The 16,146-nt window shown below is 36.8% G+C and overlaps 1 protein-coding gene and 1 pseudogene across 1 annotated transcript in view; both read right to left on the bottom strand.

Annotated features, from left to right (window-relative positions):
* LOC133092055 (cytosolic beta-glucosidase-like) overlaps positions 1-16,146 on the bottom strand; it is a 138,165-nt gene that overhangs the window by 94,402 nt on the left and 27,617 nt on the right.
* LOC133092833 (U4 spliceosomal RNA) lies at positions 6,285-6,401 on the bottom strand (annotated as a pseudogene).

Below are 16,146 nucleotides of genomic sequence, written 5' to 3'. Positions count from 1 at the left end.
TGTAAATTCCTTATAGCCAATTGATTCTCATACAATGCTTGTTTAGATTTTTGCCAAACTCTTATATCGGGAGACAAACTGCAACATACAATCTGACAAATGTGAGTAGTCCTCACATGACTGTTGACTGATATCTTTGCTTAAATTAACAAGCACAATGAAAGGAAAATAACAAAGATGTACCAGAATTTCACTTGTTCATCAGTGACATGAGCAACTTCTTTGCTGAATTGGATAATAGTTTTCAAACAGCGGAAGAATATTTCCTTGAATTTTTTGTCCTACTCACAATGTAACAGTTACAGACATGACACACAAAAATTTACTTTTTCCACTGGTATAAATACTTACACATGACCAATTTCAAGCAACCAATGTGACAGCACTGAAGGCAGAGTTGCAAAAAGATGAGCAGTGGCACATCATTATATAGTATTTCTTCTACACAGATACAAGAAATCTAAACAGCTTCAAGGGCATAGCTAATAATAAATGTAGTAAAATATTGAGGAAGTAAGGATTTTGAGTATTTATTACCCCTTTTTAATATAAATTATTTACTTATAAGTTTATGTAATTGAATTTTTAATGCTGTGTTTAAGAATCAGCTCATAAAATTGCTGAAAACTTAACAGTAGGCACTGGTGAGCCAGTACAAGCTGGCTTCGCCACATCTCTGATTGTGACTTGCCTAAGATCACACTCTTAGTAAGTAGTAGAACCAAGATGTGTCTCCAGATCTGTCTGACGTTGAAGTCCAAGTCCTTCCATTGGACCACACTGCTCTTAGTAATAATGACTGACTAATGAAGGAAGAGTCAACTGATGCCCGTGCTACTCAATTTATGAAGCCTAAGAAATGCATAACATGACTTACACATTTTGGAAAACAGTCCATCTGAAGTGCTTAAAACAAGTTTTGACAATTGCAAGAGGTAAATGTCATTTAGCAGGAAAATGTACTTATGTAGAGTAGCTCATTCTAGATGTATACTAGATGAAGCACATGTAAACAACATTGTTTCTATAAGAACTAGAATATGAATTGCAAATTAACCATTATAAGTGAAATTTTGATTTAAAAATATACAGTGGCCTTTAAAAAAATAAAAAACTTATATAGTGGCCAGTACTCATTAGTACTTGAATGTAAATTTTCCTGAATGAATGATATTAATAACTCATTTGCTCATTAGGGATCTTCTCAAGATGTAATTATGTCCACATATTAAAAGTTTATTGTTCTTTAGGAGGAACAAGACTACCGTTTCCAGGCAGACTACATATTCTGAGCAATCCTTCAAACAACTACAATTGCCGGATGGAATATGGGAAATGTATTGTTAAATGTGCCATAGATCTGGCAGGATGTTAGGGAACCCAAAATCAAAGTGAGAGGTAATTCAGAAGCATAAGTGAGTAGCGATACAGGCTCAAAGTGAGAGGTAATTCAGAAGCATAAGTGAGTAGCGATACAGGCTTTTGTCCTGCGAGCATCTGAGAAGCCCAGATGATGTGAGCTTGCATTTTAATGGCCTGTGGGACAAGGGAGAAAAGAGACAAAAGTCTAAAGCTCACCAAAACGGGAAGCCTGTGGTAAGATGCTCACATAAGTCTGATGATGCAAGGACTTCACATACAGTGCCAGAATAAACAACAAGCTCTGCCTGAGAAAGAGACAACAAAGCAGCTAGCCTGTGGGAGAGAAATTACTCCTCAATATTTGTAACCACAACTCAGCTCTCAAACCATTAATTAAGTGTGAGAATGGAAAAAGATTTTAGCAGACATACGAGCTCTGACAGGATACTGGAAAAAATTTTTCCTTTCATTGGATATTACTGGAGGATAAATTTCTCCAAAACAATGATGTAAACCAAGAAAGAGAAAGATCCAGGATCCAGGAAATGAGGAATCTGGCAGAAGAAATCTGTGGAATGATGTAACTCTGCAGCAAACCCAAAGAGTAACCAGTCCATGGGAAACCAGCCTATTTCCCATAGCCTATTTCTTCAAGAATATTATACTACTAGAATATTTAGTTTGATTTTTTCAAATTTTAAAAAATTTACTAGAGAATTGTCAACATGCACAATAGTACAGTGAAGCCCCATGTACTCGTGGTTCAGCTTCAGCAGTTTCCAACTTTTGCCAACCTTGTTTCATCTTTAGCCCACCCACGCTTCTTCATTTAATCTACACACATTTCAGTATACCCTCTAGCTGACAAGAATATTTCTAATTGGGGTAAAATACACATCACATAAAGCTTACCACCTCAACCATGTTTAAGGGTACAGTTATGTGGCATTAAGTACATTCACATTGTTGGGCGATCATCACCATCTATCTCCAGAACTCTTTTCATTGTGCAAAACTGAAACTTTGTAACAACTTAGCAATTATTCCCATTCTAATTGTGCATGGGGGTGGTGAAAGTGGGAAGGAAGAGGGAGAAAAAGTGGACAAATGGGTAAATCTTCATCTTTCACAGGGAGAAGTCAATAGGTTATGCCTACAACAGGAAAAAACTCAAAAACTAGTAATATAAGCATGATATTTAAGATATAGAAGTCAATGCCAAAAGGATTAACCAAAAGAATTAAAAGGGATTTCCTCTAGAGAGAGGAACATGGAAGAGAACAAGGGATTGATGGTTTCTGAAACAGTCTTGTTTTGACTCTTTAAATTATTTTGCTATATTAACTTTAGTTAGCATGAAGATGAATTTAAGAAATTATATTAAACATTAGAAAAGATGGCATAGAAAATAGACATTATTAAATATGTGGATAATCTAAACAAACTATTAAAGCATAAAACAATAATAAAATGTCCGTTTTGTGAGAATTAAAAAGAATAGATAGAACTAAAATGCTGGGCCAAAAAAAAAAAAAAATATATATATATATATAAGCACCAAGGTAAGAAATCAGAGTTAAAGTGTTCTCAGATTCATAAACTGTCTAGAAGGGGACTAAAGATATTGATTAACATTTTACTTTGTTATATTTTATATTCAGGTTAAAATTTCTAGGGTAAGCACTTAAAGAAAAAAATGTAATTTTTTTTTAAAGACAAGTCCAACACATATATAGCAAGTCTGTGCCAGGCTCTGTTCTAAGCATTTTATATATATTGATGCTTCGCAACAATATTATGAGTAACTGCAATTATTATCCCCATTTTGGGGTAAGGAAACTGAATGAAGAGGTTAAATTAATTTGCCTAGATCAGCTTGTACTAAAGCTGAGATTCTAACTCAGACAGTTGAATTCCAGAGCCCATGCTCTTAACCATTACACTAAATGAGGAAAACTAAATACATTTAAAAGAGGGCAGGAAAATAATAAAAAGTAAACAAAGAAATAAGAAAAATAAAAGCATAAGATGGTATGACAAGATATATAATCACTTATAACAATATGTCAATGGGCTATACTCCCCAGATAGAAGACAGAGATTGTCACTATATATATTTTTTATATTCAGTGATATATTGTTAACCAACACACCTAATAAATAAGAATATAAAAACATTGAAAGTCAAAATATAGAGAAAGATATCCACCCCCCAAAAAAGCAAAGGACTTCAAGGAGGGAAAAAAAAGCACTAGAGATAAGGTGGGTCACCACATAATAACAATGCTGTTTTAAATATGTATGCATCTAAGAATCTGGTTTCAAAACATGTGAAGCAAAAATTGACACAACCGAAATGTAAAGTTGACAAATACACCTCCATAACCCAAAACTCCACCTTGGGTTTTAATCAACCCAAGTTCTAGCAAACATTTAAAGAACAAAACAAATAAACTTTACTCTTTCATGAATTATTCCAAAAAATAAGAAAGAAAGAATGTCTCAACTCATTTCACATGGTTATAATAACCTTGATACTAAAACCTCTCTCAGCAGCTGAAACAAGAGAGAATAAGGATAGCATTTATTAACAAACTTGATCTAATTGATCTATATGACATTGCACAATAATGAATGCTACAACTGAAAAATATACATTGTTTTCATGCAAACAAAAACATCATGAAAGCTGAGCACAAATTGGTCCATAAATAAAGTCACCATAAATTTCAAAAAGCTGGAGAACTACAGACGGAAAACTCTGACCAATAATGTTAGAATTCAATAACTAAAGAACATTAGCTTTTTCTTTCAAAAATCTGAAAAGGAACATCAGAATAGCTTAACATCAAAGACGGCATAATAGGGACTTCCCTGGTGGTCCAGTGGTTAAGACTCCACACTTCCACTGCAAGGGGTATGGATTCAATCCCTGGTCCAGGAACTAAGATCCCGCATGCCGTGTGGCGAAGCCAAAAAAAAATTTTTCTTAAATGCTAGGGCATGCTAACACATGTACATGAAATCTAAAAAAAAAAAGAAATGGTTCTGATGAACCTAGGGGCAGGACAGGAATAAAGATGCAGACAGACGTAGAGAATGGACTTGAGGACACAGGGAGGGGGAAGGGTAAGCTGGGACGAAGTGAGAGAGTAGCATTGACATATATACACTACCAAATGTGAAATAGATAGCTAGTGGGAAGCAGCTGCACAGCAAAGGGAGATCAGCTCGATGCTTTGTGACCACCTAGAGGGGTAGGATACGGAGGGTGAGAGGGAGGCTCAAGAAGGAGCGGATGAGGGGATATATGTATACGTATAGCTGATTCACTTTGTTATATAGCAGAAGCTAACACAACATTGTAAAGCAATTATACTCCAATAAAGATGTTAAAATAAATAAATAAATAAATAAATAAATAAATAAATGCGAAAAAATGCTAGGGCTAAAATAATAAAAAATTAATTAATTAAAAAATAAAGAAGGCATAATAGTGGTCAACAGAAAATACTAAAAACTAAATCACAAAAAATAGTAAAACATTGTGATATCTAGTTAATGCATGTATTAGAAAAAAGGCAAGACTTATAGCTAATAAGCCAAAAGAAAATATAATGGAATTATAAAAAATAATCTGAAAAAGAGATAAAAAGAGGGGACAGAGAATAAAGACAGACGAAACAAATAGAAAACAAATAGCAAGATGGTAGATTTAAACCTAACCATATAAATAATATCATTGAAGATGAATGAATCTAAACAACCCAATTGAAAGGCAGAGATTATCAGATCAGTTAAAACACCAGACCCAGCTATATACTGCCTATAAGAAACCCACTTTAAATATAAAGACAAAAGAAGGTTAAAAGTGACAGGATGAAAAAGATGTACCATGCTAACACTAATCAAAGAAAACTGGAGTAGCTATATTAATACCAGGGTAGATTTCAGAGCAAGAATATTACCAGGTATAAGGAAAACCATTTAATAATATTAAAAGGGGTCAATATATTCAGGGGATTTACAATCCTAAATGTTTATTCACCTAATAACAGAGATTCAGAATAAATGAAGCAAATACTGATTGAACTGCAAAGATAGATCCACATTTGTATTTGGATAGTTCAATTAAAAAGACCAACAAGATTATAAAAAAATGGACAAAAGATGTGAATAGTTCCTTCACAGAATGAGAAACACATGGCTAGTAAACATTTAAAAACACATAGGAGATCATTAAAAAACAGGGAAATGCAAATGAAAACCACAATGAGATACTATTCTACAACCACACAGTTGGCACAAATTTAAAAGCTGGGCAATATCAAGCATTAGAGAGATTGTTGCAAAGCAAGAATGTTTATACACTGCTGGTAGGAGAACAATACAAAAATATCTGGTAGAGTTGAAGAAGCACATATATCAAAACCCCATAATTCACATACCACCATATATCCTGTTTCTACAAATGTAGACCAGGAGACATATATAACCATGATTGCAAAGCAGCAACAAAAACCATCACTGGAAACAGCCCAAATTTCCTTTGTCAGGACAACAAATCAATGAATGAATGAATAAACTATGGAATAGTCATACAATGAAAGACTATACAGGGGTAAGAATGAATGAACCACATCTGTATCAACATGAATAAATTTCCCAAATATAATATTGAGAGGGAAGAAGCAAAAAATACAATGTATTTCCATTTATACAATGTCCAAAACATGTAAAGCTAAACAAGAAATTGTTTAGCTATATAGTCTCACATGCTAAAATCATAAAGAAAAGCAAGGAATGAATAAATGCAAAACCCATCTTAGTGGGTACCTCTGGGAAAAGGGGTAAGGAGAAAGTACTGAAGAGGGGGTCCTAGAAATATGGTGAGTATGTGGAGATCAGTTTTATTTTTGATTCTATACACATAAATTATAAATGTTTTTTGCTATTGTTTTTTGGGAAAAGTTTTCAATTAGCAATAATCACACCTCGGATAAACATCATTGGCTACGATACTGCCACTGCACAAAGCCTGCTATTGTTTTTTGAACAAACAAATCTTATAATACATTTCATTGCTCATAATAAGGGCCATTTACTGAGCCTTAGCTTTCTATCACTCCTGTATCAAAAACTTACATCGGCCATCTCATTCTTCCCCTCACGACAACCCTTAGAAGATGTGCTACTATTACTAATAAGAACAAAAGTATAAAGATTGAGTAACTTTCCAATATCACATAGCTAATAACTGTGACTATCAAAACATGATACCCAAGTCCTACCCTTATCGACATCAACAGTTTAAACTCCTTCATTACTTACAACTTAGGTGAGTCTTAGACAAAATAAAATCTTTCTTTGTGAATTAATGTTTCGTTCCACCTCTATACATTTCCCAAATAATAACTGCAATATCTACCTTCCTTTGAGGATCTCACAGTCTAGTTGATATCAGACAAATAAAGTCTTAAACTACATTAAGATAAAAGCTATAATAAAATAATGTAAAAGCACTACGGGAGAACCAAGAAGCAAGCACTCAAGAGTTACTTCTGTCATTGGGAGGCAGGTAGACTTGCCCACGAGAAAACATTTTAAGGCAGATGTTGAAAGATGAGTAGGAGTTATAACAGTGGCTCTGATAAGGGAAAAGCAAACGCGTAATTCGGTGGCAATGGCAGGGGTGAATTGCAGAAAGAAGGCACTAGAAGCCCAAAGACCAGTTAGCAGGTTGTTGCAATATTTTTGGCAAAAATGACAAATTCCTGTATTTTGTTTTTTTAGCAATTTGGAAGAAAATAAAATTGTCTCTGAAATTCTTACCATATGAGGACATAGAAAGGAGTCCCACAAAAAATGTAAAATATTGACATTACCTACAAATCAAAATATCAAAAACTTCCAAGGCGGCAAAGGATTACGGAAAGAGCACAGGCTCTAAAGCTGGCATAGAGGAGTTTCAGCTCCATCTCTACTTGACTTCTCTGTATATGAAGTGAGAAGATAATATCCACTTTGTAGGGTTCTCATAAAGATCAACTGAGCCAAAGCCAAAGTGTCTAGCAGGGCGGGTGGCAGACAGTATGTGTCCAGCAAGTGTTAGTTTTCTAGTCTTCTAGACTCATTGCAATAAATACTAACTAAAAATTTACACAAAAAGTGACCATTTGCTCTTTTTCCTTCTTTCTGTGGCCAGCTCTTGATGCCAGAGTACACATGTAGGAAGCAGTTAACTCATGTTTGCAAACTTGCCTGTGATGAAGATTCAGTGTCTGGACCTGCATGATTGGGTCTGCAGGGTCCTCGGCTACCTGGTTTAGAAGCCGTCATTACAAATGGTGTCATGTCACTTTCACTTTTGCCATGACAATGCCCTTCGTGAGGACATAGATCTATGCACAAAGGAAATCACGTCAAGCAAAAACTAAATAAGTGTGTGACGTGTGTGTGTGTATATATACTTTTCCTTCAAAACCCCAAAATGACCTTACTTTACGACGTCTTCTCAAGAGCATTCTCTAACTCTTCACGATCACACCCTCCTCAGGGTACACACTGGACAAATAACACATAGTGTCGAGTCAACATTAAAAATATCTTTTGCCTCCTTTGCACTTTGAGCTCTGTCAAGGCAGGGTCCAGGTGTCACTCACTTATTTTTGTTTCTCCAGTAGCAAGAATGGCATATGGGAACAGTGTGTGCTTAGGAAAATGCTTTTTGTGTGGCATGCTTAACATAAAATAGGAATATTGATGTTTGCTATGTCACTGCTTCACAGAAATGTGGAAAAGCTGTCTCCATGTTTGTAAGTGATTGCAAATTCTTTACTTGAAAGAGGAAATATAGGACTTCCCTGGTGGCACAGTGGTTAAGAATCTACCTGTCAGTGCAGGGGACATGGGTTCTAGCCCTGGTCCAGGAAGATCCCACATGCCACAGAGCAACTAATCACGTGCACCACAACTACTGGTCCTGCGCTCCAGAGCCTGCGAGCCACAAATACTGAGCCCACGTGCCACAACTACTGAAGCCCACGCTCATAGAGCCCGTGCTCCGCAACAAGAGAAGCCACCACAATGAGAAGCCTGCGCACCGCAACGAAGAGTAGCCCCCACTCGCCACAACTAGAAAAAGCCCACGCGCAGCAGCAAAGACCCAACGCAGCTGAAAATAAATAAATTAATTAATTTTTTTTAAAAAGAGGAAATATAGTTAAAAATTCAAGTAATTGCCATTCAAAAATTGTGACCTGATGTACTTTCAAATGAAAACATTTATATATTTTTACAATTAACATTCATTAAGAATATTAGACATAACTATTTTATGTGAAACTTTGAGGTCGTGGAGAGCAAAGATTCTCTGATCTAGAAACAGTGCCCTGTGCCTGAAGCTAATTCAGAAGGGATGAGGGCCCCAAAAGTGATAAGAAAAACCACCATACCAAGTGGAAACGCATTTCACTATCACAGCACAGGAGGATGGAGGGTTCCAGAAGGATGTCTCCAAGAAAATAAAAACAAAAGAAACGGATGAAGTATGTGATGTGTTTGAACATGTCAAGAAGTAATTTACGTTTCTGGCAGACAGTGTAGGGATGAATTAGTGAAAGAATCACAGAATAGGAAGCCAACAACAACGAAGTATTAACTCTCAGGCAAAAATAAAAACCGTACAAGAAAAGAAAGTCATAGGATCTTAGGCTCATTTGCACACAATGTTTACATAAAACTGTGATGCAAAAACTAAATGATAATTTAAACAAAATTTGTTTAATTCCCAAATACTCACATTAGAAAATGGAGAAGAGAAAGTTTGCTTTGTGAGCAGATACTGTAAGCAGGCCTAAAAAAAAAAATCTAATCTGACATAATAGGAAGTCAGTATGTTATATTTTCAACTAGAACATCAAATAATAGCTGTATAGGCATGCTCTTTAGAAACATAAAGTAAATCCTAGAAAAAGTGAAAAGACTCAAAAGCATTGGCTTTGGGGAAAATAAATAAGAAGCGGAGAGGAGTGACATAAAAGACCTTTTTTGTTGTTGGGTATTATAACTCTCACAGTACTATCTGAGTTTTTAAACTATGCATGTATGTTACTAAGATAAAACTAAAAGTTAAGTTAGAAAAATAAAGATAATAAAGAGAAGGAAAATGGTAGAACTAGGTCCCAAACTAGTCAGCACCTGCTTGCAGGAAGGAGGGCATGCCACGGAAGGAGGCATGTGGAAACATGCACGTGTGCTTTTTACTGTGCCAGCGACTGACATGCTGCTGATATTTAGTGACAGGGCCAATAAGAGGTCCTGCTAAGTACAGAGCAGCCACACACACCAAGGAGTGGCCAGAACAACTGCCAGCGGCACCTCCCCTGGAAAACACTGCAGGAGATGGGAAAAAGAGTAAAGAAACATACAATGAGAAGGGGAAAAGGACAGAAGAGAGGGAGGGCAAAGCAAAAGGAAACTATCACATTACAAGATATAAAATAATAAAAGGGCAGAAAAAAGTTGAACCATATTGGTAATCATAAAAATTATAAATCCATTAAACAGTCCTGTTTCAACAAAGGTAAAGATTAAGAGGAAAAAAATATTTACATGTAAGTACTGATAAAAATAAAGTAGATTTAGTAACATTAATATGATATTAAAATGAATACAAAGAAAAAGCATCAAATAAGACAAAGAATAATAAGCTCATATTAATAAAGCTTATAGCCCACCAAAACTATAGAGTAATCATGAACTTTTGTGCATCTAACAATAGAGTCTTGAAATATACAAGAAAAAATCTGCTACAAATGCTGGGATATATTGAAAACTTAATTAAGACAGTGAGAAACTCTCAGAAATTGAAAAAGAAAGAAAGAATTTGGTTAATATAGTTTATAAGCTTATTCTCTTATGGATAGAAGTCTATGTATGACTTTACACATATAGATATATATGTATGTGTGTGTATATACACATATGAAACACACACATGAATGAGAGAAACAAAGACTGGTAATCAGCAATAGAAAATTATTTTCAAACACCCTTGAAGTATTCACAAATATTAGAACTCATGCAGGCTACATTCTCTGACAATTAAACAAAAAAGAAGAAAAGAAGGAAGGGAGGGAGGGAGGGAAGGAAGGAGAGAGGGAGGAAGGGAGGAAGATTTTTAACAACCAAAGAATAAGCCAATCTATCCACTTGGATTTTATTTAAAATTCTAACTAAATCTTGGAGTAAACAGAAAATAAAGCAGAATGGTTTTTGAGGAAAAATGTGTTATTAAAATTATCTTAAGAAAAGGCAAAAACCTGAAAACAAACATCTTTAATGCAGCTAAATGCTTCTATAGAACAGACTTTTCCTCAACAGATGGGAGCTGAGGCTGAATAGAGAAAGTGATGGGCTGGGGGAGATATGCATCTGTGGTACTCAGATACTGCCCGGCATGGGGAGGTCTCTGGAAGCCACAGATGTGTCCATGAGAAAAAGAATCATCTAAATATCTATCAAAATCGGATGTTGTGAAGCCAGCTTAAGAACTTTCCTTTTCATTACCTTGCCTTCAACCAGGTCAACCAGGTTTAACTGGGTCAGAAGCTTTGATAAACAATCGGAAATCAGAGAAGCAGGGAAAAAAAGAAGATGAACACAACCTCTCCTCCAATAGAGCTAAGAAAGGGACTTAACCTTCATCCGATTTGGAGTTTTAACTACTTCATAGATTAATTATTCTAAATACCAAAATGAGACTATGTGTTGCAACTGAAGTGGCCATATGTATCAGCCAGGGTCCTAGCAGGAAACAGATGGCACTCATACTGGGTAATTGAGGAGAGTTTTATACAGGGACATTTTACTATGGGGTGAGCAGGGTCTGGGGAAAGCAACAAGGATGGCACAGAACCTCCAGGCTTGCAGCAGCAGGAAGTCGTCAGCACCACAGAAGGTGCTGGGGCAGAATGGGCTTCCAAAGCCTGTAGAGAGTAGTGGCTTGCTGAGGGCTGCCTGGCAGGAGAGGAGTTCTTTAGTAGAGCCAACCCACTGCAATCCAGTAGATGGGGGAACAGGAAGAATAAATACTTTGTCTTCTCCCTCCTCCTACCCGGAATCTACCATCTCCTGCTAATGCTTCCTGTTGATCAAGTCCAAACTGAAGCCAAAGGACAATGCCATCCATATAGGTCTTCTCCCAGGGCCAAGAGCAGGGAAAGGTGGAGAGTGGATCCCAATGGACACACAGAAGATATCCAGTACAACAGATAAGCTACAAGGTCCTGCCGTAGAGCACAGGGAACTATATTCAATATCTTGTAATAAACTATAATAGAAAAGAATATGAAAAAGAATGTATGTATATATATGTAGAACTGAATCACTTCACTGTACACCAGAAACTAGCACAACACTGTAAATTAACTATACTTCAATTTAAAAAAGAATATATCCAGTACATAATAAGACTTAAGGCCACCAGACAAACAGAGCCCACCTGTGTTTTCTTCTAAAGAGAAGGGAAGAACTACCCCCACTAGGTAAATGTAAAGGTACAGTGGGGAAAATAAAGAAGTTACTTTTATGAGCGTGCCCTGAGTGTTGTACTTGTGGACTGTACAAATATAATGTATAACAGAACATGATTATAAGTTAATTACTGACTTAATAATTCAGGGAAGTGATAAATTCTTCTAGGAATAAATAGTGAGAGGAAATTTAATCCTGGTTCTGGGATTTGACCTTCTGGGCTCCAACCCTGTACTTGTGTTGTTTGTTTTCTGATAATCATAATGTCTTCAGCTACAAAGACTCCTGACTCCCTCTTCATTTACTGTAGTCCTGTTTAACACTTGTCCCTTTTGTCTTAACTGCTTTTGCCTCTGCTATTCTACTGCAATTATTCTTTTATCTTTCAGTTAAGTCTCTTTGCGTTCAGGCATTTATGCACAGAATTCCTCCGTCTACTGAAAGACACTTTTCTCCGCCTTTGAAAGAAAACCTCTCCTCTGCTTTTCATCCATCAGAGCATTGCATTCATCTAGGCTGGCTTCAGCCTCTGATTGTCACTATGCTAATCTGAGGCCCATTTGGGAGGACGGAATGGTATACTGGAAAAAGCATCATGATGATGATAATAGCTATTATGTATTAAGTCCTCAGCAGGGGGTAGGCACTTTGCTAGGCACTTTACATGTGTAGGATAAAAAATTTTCCTTGACCCTCTAAGGGTCCCTGGCTGGGCCTGAAAATTAAACTGACAAAAACAGATTAACAAGAGAAAAGCATGCAAATTTATGTGATATAAGTTTTACATGACATGGGAGACTTCGTAAGGAAATGAAGACCAGATAAAATGGTTAAACCTGAGTATTTTTATGCTGGGTTTGATGAAGAGTAGACAGTTGTGGAGGAATATGATAGGTCAAGGAGTATGTGCTAACTTGGGGGAAACTTAGCAAGGCCTGCTTATTCAGATTCTTCTCAGTGTCCCTCTGTCTTCTGAGATAAGGATGCACCTTTCCTCCAGGTATAGGGAGAACACCTCTCACATGAATGTTTTATGACCTGTTTCAGGGGCTGAAGATCAGAGAGACCTTCCTGTTTCTGCCACTTTCTCAAACTCCTTCAGTTTCCAAAGTGCCATGTTTTGGGAGAGCTAGAGCTTGTCCTGAACCCCATCACATGCTTTCTGCCTTCTGATTCTACCCTTTTTAGACATGAAGACTCTGACGTTTCCTTGAGTTTAAGAAGATCACAGAGCTGGTAACTAGTGAACTTAAAATTGTAAGCTGGTGAAACTGATCCAAGACTGTGCTCTGACTACACTCAATGGTCTTTCAATTCATATTTTCTTTATGTTAATTTATCTCTACACCTCGATACCTTTGTGACCTTAGAGAATTCACTCAACCTTTCTATGCCTCAGTTTCCTTATCTGCAAAATGAGGATGATAATATACCTGCGTCTTCCGGTTTGGCAGTGTTGTTGAGAAAATTTCTTGGATGTTTATGGGAGTTGAGGCATTTAAAACTGACTTGCTGGGAGGCAGTGTTTCCTTGTTGTTGTTGATAAACAGTATTTGTATCTATGACTCCAGGCTACACTCTCTCCTAAGAAGAGATCTCAAAGTAAATAGTCCTTTTAGGAACTCACCTTGACTCCCTGCCCTCCTTGATGACTACAAGGCTGGTACTCTTTTCTGGAGATGCATTGCAGCATCATCTAGCCTCTCAGTACCGAGAGAAGGACATTCATCCTGTTCCAGAACTTTGGGGCAGGGGGCAATGGCTCCTGGACAAAATGCACTATGAAAGCTCTTCCCCTAGAGGCAAGCATTTTTTTCCGGTGGCCTTTTTCCTGTTTCCCTTTTAAAAACAATAATAATAAAGTTCTCTTATTCCATAACTATGGGACAAGGGATCAAACAGTGCTTAAAATGCAAAAAGTGCCCTACATTCAAACTGCTGTTGCCAGAAGAAACACCCTCTGCAAGACTTAAATAAACCCTTTAACTCTTACCTGCCTCTGATGCATGAAAATTACAAAGAGCACCATGCCTTTATCTGTTATTTCCCAGTGACATCATATGATACACAAAATACCCCAACTCCTGGAATTCTGGCCTAATTCTAGAAACAAATCAACCCAAGAATTTTATAAACACTCATTTGATTTTCATTATTTTCTTATCAAACACAAATTACAGATTTTCATTGTCCAACATAACTAAGCGAAATAATGGGCTCCCTAAATATATTCCGTGAATTAGGTCTAGTAAATCAATTGTTTGTCAGTTAAATTCAAATGTCTTATTTTAATTAATTCCATTTTGATATATGCTTTTAAATACCTATTTAAACCTGGCACTCATGAAAATGGGCTAATAGCATCCTTTTCTTTTTTTTTTCTTAATTTTTATTGAAATATAGTTGACTTACGATGTTGTGTTAAGTTTCAGGTATACAGCAAAATGATTCGGTTATACATATATATAAATATATATATATTCTTTTTCTTTTTTTTTTAACAACTTTATTGGAGTATAATTGCTTTACAATGGTGTGTTAGTTTCTGCATTATAACAAAGTGAATCAGCTATACATATACATATATCCCCTTATCCGCTCCCTCTTGAGCCTCCCTCCTACCCTCTATATCCTACCCCTCTAGGTGGTCACAAAGCATCGAGCTGATCTCCCTGTGCTATGCGGCTGCTTCCCACTAGCTATGTATTTTACATTTGGTAGTGTATATATGTCCATGCCACTCTCTCACTTCGTCCCAGCTTACCCTTCCCACTCCCTGTGTCCTCAAGTCCACTCTCTATGTCTGCGTCTTTCTTCCTGCCCTGCCCCTAGGTTCTTCAGAAGCTTTTTTTTTTTTTAGATTCCATATATATGTGTTAGCATACAGTATTTGTTTTTCTCTTTCTGACTTATTTCACTCTGTATGACAGACTCTAGGTCTATCCACCTCACTACAAATAACTCAATTTTGTTTCTTTTTATGGCAGAGTAATATTCCATTGTATATATGTGCCTCATCTTCTTTATCCATTCATCTGTCGATGGACACCTAGGTTGCTTCCATGTCCTGGCTCTTGTAAATAGTGCTTCAATGAACATTGTGGTACGTGACTCTTTTGGAATTATGGTTTCCTCAGGGTATGTGCTCAGTAGTGGGATTGCTGGGTCGTATGGTAGTTCTATTTTTAGGTTTTTAAGGAACCTCCATACTGTTCTCCATAGTGGCTATATCAATTTACATTCCCACCAACAGTGCAAGACGACTCCCTTTTCTCCACACCCTCTCCAGCGTTTATTGTTTGTAGATTTTTTGATGATGGCCATTCTGACTGGTGTGAGGTGATACCTCATTGTAGTTTCGATTTGCATTTATCTAATGATTAGTGATGTTGAGCATTCTTTCATGTGTTTGTTGGCAACCTGTATATCATATTTGGAGGAATGTCGATTTAGGTCTTCTGCCCATTTTTGGATTGGGTTGTTCATTTTTTTGATATTGAGCTGCAAGAGCTGCTTGTAACTTTTGGAGATTAATCCTTTGTCAGTTGCTTCATTTGCAAATATTTTCTCCCATTAGGAGGGTTGTCTTTTCCCCTTGTTTATGATTTCCTTCGCTGTGGAAAAGCTTTTAAGTTTCTTTAGGTCCCATTTGTTTACTTTTGTTTTTATTTCCATTTCTCTAGGAGGTGGGTCAAAAAGGATCTTGCTGTGATTTATGTCATAGAGTGTTCTGCCTATGTTTTCCTCTAAGAGTTTGATAGTGTCTGGCCTTACATTTAGGTATTTAATCCATTTTAAGTTTATATTTGTGTATGGTGTTAGGGAGTGTTTTAATTTCATTCTTTTACATGTATCTGTCTAGTTTTCCAGCACCATTTATTGAAGAGGCTGCCTTTTCTCCATTTTATATTCCTGCCTCCTTTATATCAAACATAAGGTCACCATTTGTGCGTGGGTTTATCTGTGAGCTTTCTATCCTGTTCCATTGATCTACACCTCTGTTTTTGTGCCAGTACCATACTGTCTTGATTACTGTAGCTTTCTAATATAGTCTGGTGAGTGCTGGTCGGCACCGATCCTCTGTGCAGGAATCTCTTTGCTTTGCCTTCTGCACCCCTATTGCTGCGCTCTCCTCAGTGGCTCCAAAGCTTCCCCCCCCACCCACCCCCTGTCTCCTCCAGTTAAGGGGTTTCCTAGAGTGTGGAAACTTGTCCTCCTGCACAGCTCCCTCCCTGAGGTGCAGTTCCC

This window comes from Eubalaena glacialis, chromosome 5 (assembly GCF_028564815.1).
Source record: "Eubalaena glacialis isolate mEubGla1 chromosome 5, mEubGla1.1.hap2.+ XY, whole genome shotgun sequence".
In the NCBI taxonomy this organism is placed as follows: domain Eukaryota; kingdom Metazoa; phylum Chordata; class Mammalia; order Artiodactyla; family Balaenidae; genus Eubalaena; species Eubalaena glacialis.
This window is presented reverse-complemented; position numbering and strand designations above follow the sequence as displayed.